Below are 8,080 nucleotides of genomic sequence, written 5' to 3'. Positions count from 1 at the left end.
CTTTTTGAATTAATGTTGATTTATTTTTTAAGGCCTTTGGAGTTCCTCTTTCTTCTGTATCAAACACTTTTCACCACTCACCTCTTGGTTCAGTTAATTATTACTCAGCATTACAAGTTTAGTAAAAGATACCACTTTGTCATGGACACAGTCTCTGGTCAACCCAGGCTAGATCACATTCCCTTGCTCTAAGCTCTTGCATCTATCTCTGTGTCTCAATCATAACACTTGGCAGTGTGTAATTTTACACTGGTATCATAATTTTATTTCCTGTCTCTTGCATGTTCTGTAAACTCAGTGCAAGCTTGAACCTGCCAATTTGTTTCTGTATGCTACATCTAACACCAAGGAGAGAGCTAAACATAATAGATATCAAAATATATTGTCATTGTGTGAATGCATGAATGAATGAACATGTGAATACAACTACATGAGTCTAAACATACTTCTATGATATGTACAAATATAATAGTTCCTCAGAAGATGGAGAATGATAATGAACCATTGCCAGAAATAATGTCTGGTAATACTTTTGTTCCAGATATTTAAATACCATTTAAATTAATGCTTATGCAAATTAAGTCACTTTTACAAAGCACTAAAAGTACTTGAAGAGATAATTATTAATCACAAGGTTGTTTTGTTTTTTCATGTTAGTAATATTGCTCACAGGGATCGAAGGATATACTAAATCTTGAGAGAAAGTTAGCTATAAGAATATAATACAAACTTAAATTGTGGGTTTAGAGAATTCTAACTTTGTCCTTTATTGTGGATATTGTGTTAAAGAATTTAATAAAGAACATTTGAGAGTGAAATTATCTCTTAATATATATGTGCATGTTAGTCAAGGGAGTTTACATCTCACTGGCTTAACAATAAAAGATTATTTCTTTTTAAAAAAATATATCTATTGATTTCAGAGAGAGGAAGGGAGAGGGAGAGAGAGAGAGATAGAAATATCAATGATGAGAAAGTCATTGATCGAAGCCACAACTCCGGCATGTGCCCTGACCAAGAATTGAACCGCATTCTCCTGGACCCTAGGTCAATGCTCAATGGCTGAGCCATGCCCGGCTGGGCAAAGTTTCTTTCTTATGTGTACAAATTCCAGTATTGAGATTCGTGGAAGCTATTTTCTCTATGAGATTCAGTGACTTAAGCAGATTCCATTGTGCAGAAACCCCAGATTCAAACTGTGGCTTCTAGAATCTCCACAGCCAGCTTTGGAATTGGTATGCCATCCTTTGACTATCATTTCATTGATGAGTGCTCAATCGTCTAGCTGTATCTCACTTCAAAAGAGCAGGGAAAGACACTTATGGATGTTTCAGAAACAGGAGGTAAGAATATGTATTAAACAATTGTGAATCTTGGTTTTTTTGTAATGGTAAGTTATTATGAGTTAAATTGTGTCTTCCCAAAAGATATGTTGAAGTCCTAACTCTCAGTACCTGTGAATTTCTCATTATTTGTAAATAAGGTCTTTGTAGATCTAATCAAGTTAAGATCAGTTCATCCTGAATTAGAATGGGCCCTAGTATAATATGATTGGCGTCCTTATAAGAAGAGAAGACAAAACACAGGAAGGAGAAGGCCATGTAAAAATACAGAAAGGAAGATGGCCTTGTGAAGATTTGGGGGGGATATTGGGGCAATGCTACCACAAGCCAAAGGATGTCTAACGCTATCAGAAGCTGGAAGAGGCAAAGAACGGTCCTCACCTAGAGGCTTAGGACGAAGCATGGCTCTGCTAACAACTTGATTCTGGGCTTCTAGCCTCCATAACTGTGAAATAACAAATTTATGTTGTTTTATGCCTCCCAGTTTGTGGTACTTTGTTACTGCAGCCCTGGGAAACTAATAGATATTTTTCTTTTTTCTTTTTCTTTATTAGAAGCATGGAAGAAAGTAGAAAACTAGTCATATTCCTCCAAAAGTAAAACAAGGGATATGAGGTGGAAGAATATTTTATTCATTGGATTTATAAAAAATCTAGTCTATTTTTTCAATGTTCTAGGTATTTCAGAAGAGCCACAACATTTTTCCTTTGTTTAACATTAAAAAAAAGAGAGAGAGAGAAAAGAGAATGAGGCAAGTACCAGAATTATGGTCATTTGGGGATATGAGTTTAATACCAAAAGCTTATAAATTAGAATGGATCAAAACTGTTGGTTGTGAGACCTTGAACAATTCCTTAGACAACACTGGGTCTTGGATCTCTCCTATAAAGTTGTATTAAAAACTCTTATTATTTCCTCTCCAAGTTGGTACAAAGTATAAAATGTATGCAATTCAGAACAGAGAGAAGGACCTCCAAAAATTGGTAAAGTGGTCACCCAACTGGTGTGGCTTGGTGGTTGGGCATCGACCTTTGAGAGATCGTAGTTCTATTCCGGGGGAGGGAGGAGCACATGTCCAGGTTTCAGGCTCGATCCCTGTCATGCAGTGTGCAGGGGGCAGCCGATCAATGATTCTCTCTCAACATTGATGTTTGTATCTCTCTCTCTGAAATCAATAAAAAATATATATATTTTTAAAAATTGAAGTGGTTTATAGTGATGCCAGTGGTGATGTTAGTAAAATCAATGAATAATGATGTCAGAAAAAGGAGTAGGGTGGAAATAATGCTGTTTTAAATAAGGCATTTTTAAAAGATGTTGCCTAAAAAGGGTAAGGATAGTGTGATCAATTATATCAATGATACTAATAGCTCTACAAAGCAGAATTAGTCCAGGAAAAGGCATAAAATTTAGCTAATGAGGACATACATATGAAGAAATATTTGGTGATCAAAAATAGAATACATTTGAAAAAAATTAGAATGGAGCAACAGATGAGTAAACATGTAGCTGTTGGCCTTCCATATTTTCTAACTGCATGTATTCTGAAAAACACAGAAGGCATATTTTGGGGTCAAAGAAGAAATTAAGGTCTCAGAGAGCTCTGCGGTGTAATAATTCCTGTCCAGCCACTTCCTCTGTCCGGTCTTAGTATATTAAATTCATGTGTTCACAGAAAATATAGATTTGTCCTTTCCCTTGCCTAACTTTACAATCTCTACCCTTCTAATTTTTATTTCCCCCCGCTTGTCATCTTAATTTGTTATTCTCAATATTAAATAATGGTCCTCAATTTTACTATTTAACTGAATGAACTAGTTTTTCCTTTCTTTGGTACCTAACTGCTTTCAAAACTCCCCAATTGCTGAATAATTTTCAATAACAAAGTTCTGTTCCCCAAAGCACTGTAATCTAGTTTCTTTCCAAACCATGTTCTAAATCCCCTTTCATTTGGGAAATCAGTGAACTCATCCCATTACTACTTTTCAAGTTTGTTCTACTTCAAATGTTTGAACATTTGTGTAGTTAATAAAAATGTTATCTTTTCACTCCTCATTAACAAGAAAAAAAAGCAATCCCAATCTTTCTCCTATGTGGAAGGAAAATGGTGAAGCTCCTTCTTCCTTATAAGTTCAGTGCTGATAGCAAGCTGATCAAAGAGTGGAACACTGACGCCTTAGCACCATGTGAAAGGTCATCTTTGTAGGTCTGAATGCTGCACAGGCAGGTAGAGAATTGGGCAGGTGTCTCTGGTGGCTACCAGCTGGCATTCACAGAAAGAAACATGGACTAGAGAAAGAGCAGAGGCTGAGGGTCCACAAAACCTACTCTTCCTCATTTCCTTTCCCTTGCCTGACCTTTCTTTTATTTGCATTTGAATACTTCAGAAGGTCATCATGTATCAGTATATTGGTGCAGAGAACGTTAACAAGGTTACTGTTCTCATTAAATATTGCATCTTTTACTTAAATCCCAGTAGCGATGTTTTCCCTGACTTTGGACCTATGCTTCCTTTCCCTACTGAAAAGTTCTGGGAACATTTCTAATTTACTAATATTCTAATTACCAATATTGAACATATCTTTCCCTTACGTATCTCACTCTTTATAATAGGATTTTTATATGAACTACTCTGCACAAATGATATGATAAGTAATCCAGGACATCTAGGTCACTCTCATGGGTGTCTTACTATTAAGACTTCTCTGCCACTTATTTTTTATCATAAACTTGTAGTGACTACTCAGATACATAATGAAAGTCAAAATTGAAACAATTATCTGAAAAGCAAAACAAAGCAAACAAAACTACTACTGATAAATAGGTAACTCTCAAATATAGAATTTCAGACAAAAACCATCTTCGAAAACCCAGATAAAAACTAATTTTTTTACATTTATAACTTCTCCATATCATATCCAAATTTCAACCATTATTTCTTTATTCTTCTACTTAATTGTTTTCATGCCATCCATCTGACCAAGATAAACCTTATAATTACCCTAGTTCTCTTTTCCCTAATCTCTTTGTAAGCAGAAAAGCATCAAGAGCACAGGTTGAATAACTTTACAGCCCTAGGCCTTCTACCTGTAGACTAGCCGACTATTAGGGAGAAACAGAGCATTATTTTCCTCTAACCACAGTTATTCAGGGTGTTGTTTTTTAACCTCAAAACCCAAATTAATCCTTAGTCAATGTTTCAAACTATATTTAAGACAAATCATATTATTCAACTAAAGATGAAATAAAATTATTTAAGTTTATAACAATGTAAAAATATGTTTATTGTAAGAACTGAAAAGCTACTTAAAAAATCAGAACCACAAGATTATTTGACTAGATTTTGTTCTGTTTAAGATAAGGATGCTGTTCTATACCACTAAAAATATTCCAGTGTTGAGTTGTGATGTCAGCCAGAAGCAAGATTCCATTTGAGACATGATCATTGCCTAAACAGATGTAATATATTAGAGACTTCTGCTGATCTGCAAATCCATTGTCAGTCATGCAAAGTTCCTTGTGATTTGAAGATTTCATCAAGAAAGACTTGATGATCTCACAAATTTAGTGCATCCAGAACATTTCCCACATATTAAATACCAGTATGAAACAGTACTATTTAGTAGTCACTGGCTGATTTCTTTAAAAATATGATAAAAAAAATTCTGGAATTCAGTGGAATCTTTTCTAATGCAATTACAATGCTTTATTATAAGTACTTGTTTTTTTTTTTAAAAATTATCTTTATTGTCGAAAGTATGTGTGCCCTCCCCCCCAGTAGATCTCCTCCCCCCAGATCTCTCTACACTATTATCTGTGTCCATAGGTTATGCATATATGCATATAAATTCTTTGGTTAATTTCTCCCCACCTACTCCCCTATTCCCGCTGAGATTCTTTTAACACTTCTTATGTATCTCCAGGATTGAGTGCCACAATCATGACTAGATTTCGCATGAAGAACAAGTGTCTGTATGAAATAACTTTTATTGGTTTAGCTTATTCCAATACATTATTTCTAATCTTAGTTACTTTGTTATGAAGACACTGATTCCTTTTTTTTAATTTATCTTTATTGTTGAAAGTATTACAGATGTCCCTCTTTTTCCCCCCATTTACCTCTTCTACCTCCCACCCAACCCTCCCCCCAGACCTTCACCACACTATTGCCTGTGTCAGTGGATTATGCATATATGCATATAAACTTTTAGATTAATCTCTCCCCACCCACCTACCCACACCACCTTCCCTCTGAGATTTCTCAGTGTGTTCCATGCTTCTATATCTCTGGATCTTTTATGTTCATCAGTTTATTTTGTTCATTATATTCCACATATGAGTGAGATCATGTGATACTTGTCTTTCTCTGACAAGCTTATCTCACTTAGCATAATACTCTCCAGGTCCCTTCATGCTGTCTCAAAGGGTAAGAGATACTTTTTTTAACAGCTGCATAGTATCCCATGGTATAAATGTACAACTGCTGTTTTATCCACTCATCTACTTATGTGCACTTGGGTTGTTTCCAGATCTTAGTTATTGTAAATTGCACTGCCACTTTGGCTGAGTGGTTAGAGCATAAGCTGTGGACTGAAGGGCCCCAGATTCGAATCCGACCAAGGGCACATGCCTTGGTTGCAGGCTTGGCCCAGGTTGGGGCCAATGTGGGAGACAACCAGTTGATGTGTCTCTTTCACTTTAATGTTTCTGTCTCTTTCTCCCTCCCTTCCATTCTCTCTGAAAATCAATGGAAAAGATAACCTCAAGTGAGGATTTAAAAAAAAAAAAATTATTGCATGCTGAAATCTTCCTGTAAACTTAAACTGAGTTCCTGCATAAGATGAAGCCATTTGTCTCCTCTTGGGTGCAGTGTGTACCTATGTTTAGTCATAGAGAACATGGGTTGAGCTTTGGGTTATCTTTATCCATCTTATGTTTTTTAGGCACACATATTTTGGCCTGTATACTGCAACAAATTTACATAATATATACATGCCTGGGGCTCTATGAAAAAATATTTTATGGCATAAATTATTTTTAAGTGTTTTATCTCTCTAAAAATTAGCTTATATATAGGAAGACATAATTAAATTTGTAAGTATTGAAATTAGTTATTTTTCAGTTTGTTGACATAAATTCTTTTAAATAGTTTAAATCCACATAAATAGTTTCCTTTTAAACTTAATAAAATATTAAAAGATTAAATAATTATTGTTCTCAAATTCTATTTTTATGTAGAGCCAATTAGGATGTCAATTAAAAGATTAGATGATTTGATTCTATGCCTCTACTAGTTCTTATAAGAAAATAAAATTGACCCAGAATGTCGTTGTGAAGATAAATTGGAATTATTCAGTTGAACCACATGATAGAGTTCCTGCACAATTATTCTTTTTGACTTTCCCCATCCCATTGCCAAAGTGGTTCATCACATTTTTGCTGCCCTTTAGTAATTATAATTTCCTCCATCTGATCACATTTCCAGTGACTATATTCTATTTTATTATATTGGTTACCTAGAAATTCACTGTGTGTGCAGTGCAACATGACTGAATATCATTACTTCTTTTTCTGAACTTCTATAATAGTGCATATTAAGCTTGTGTTTTGTGTCATAACAATCTGGTTGAATAATTATTATTTTTCAATTTTTTTCTTGGGTAGATATGCAATGTGTATATTTATTTTATACCTAAAAACTTGACATAGAGTTCAATATGTAGCATTCTCTTAATGCACAATTGTTGAATTAAACCAATGGTTATAATCATTGTGTATTAGGATCTTTCCACACATTGAAGACAAAGCTGACATCAAAGTAACTGATTTGATTTCTATGGGAAAACTACTGTTGAGTTCTAGGCTTTCCTCCCCTGAATTCTGTTTTCTAATGTTATCTAATATAAAGGGTAACCAAATATCTTGATTTGCCTGATAAAGATTTCCTGAGTCATGGGACTTTTAGTGCTAAAACCAAGAAAGTCTTGGGCAAACTGGATGGAGGATAGTCCTAATAAATATCCTAAATAAACACATAGATTTCTGATATATTTACAGAGAATGAAAGTATAATTTACATGACCTCAGACATCTTTAGCAAAGATTAAATAGCCAATATATTTTAATAATGTTTAATATATTAGAACTATAGAAATAGTCAAGACACTTGCTCATATCTCATGAGATTCCTTCTTAATCCTTTCTTTATAATCTCTTATTCTCATTTATGTATATCCCACATAAAAATACAATCTATTGTATAAAAAACACATGAAGCATTTTACATTAATATATCAGTTTGAAAATAAGTATTTCTAAGTCAAAGGAATAAAAAAAAAATGTTTCAGAAATGATAAATGACTTTAAAACACTTTATGGTCTGTTTCTGATGATTTATAACATTCAATTATTAAACAGAAAATATTCTTATTTTCAGTCTTTAATTAAAATAGTATATTCAAAAAAATATTCCAGTTAAAACTTGATAATTGTTAAACTCCTCGACTTTTCAGGGAAACTTCAGAAACAACATAATGTATTTGTCAACACCCTGGATTCATGTCTCAGTCCTGGGGCTTACCTAGTGACCCTCAACAAACAATCTAAATGTCTATTTGGCTTCTCACCCATAAAATACGGATAATAATGACAACAATAATAATAATATTTTTATTTGTAACCTTGGTGGGAGGAAGGAATGAGTTGATTACCTGACTGAGAGAAATTACTATTTCTTT

Source organism: Miniopterus natalensis, chromosome 2 (assembly GCF_054644295.1).
Source record: "Miniopterus natalensis isolate mMinNat1 chromosome 2, mMinNat1.hap1, whole genome shotgun sequence".
Lineage (NCBI taxonomy): Eukaryota > Metazoa > Chordata > Mammalia > Chiroptera > Miniopteridae > Miniopterus > Miniopterus natalensis.
The sequence above is the reverse complement of the archived record's forward strand: the minus strand, read 5'-3'. Positions refer to the sequence as shown.